The sequence below is a fragment of the Penaeus monodon genome, chromosome 30, assembly GCF_015228065.2.
Source record: "Penaeus monodon isolate SGIC_2016 chromosome 30, NSTDA_Pmon_1, whole genome shotgun sequence".
Taxonomy (NCBI): Eukaryota; Metazoa; Arthropoda; class Malacostraca; order Decapoda; family Penaeidae; genus Penaeus; species Penaeus monodon.
Genome location: NC_051415.1, coordinates 23,247,401 through 23,247,670, shown reverse-complemented (window position 1 = coordinate 23,247,670; position 270 = coordinate 23,247,401).

The window sequence follows — 270 nt, the reverse complement described above, 5'->3', positions numbered from 1 at the left end:
CAGGAATAGTTGTACTTCATGGGATGTGAAGTATTCACTTCTGTGGATCTCATTATGTTTATCTTTATAAAAGATAAATAGGTTTATTATTTGGGGGAAGCTTTTGATATATGTTGAAAGCTTAGGAGGAAGTTGCTAAACTGAGTAGTATTCCTGTTTAAGATATTCTGGTTGCTAGTTGTTTCACATAAGGAAGATTGTAAGTCTCCGTTGCTCTTATCATTCATCATGGACAGATTACACTTGCTGGAAGTTTTCTGTCTATTGATT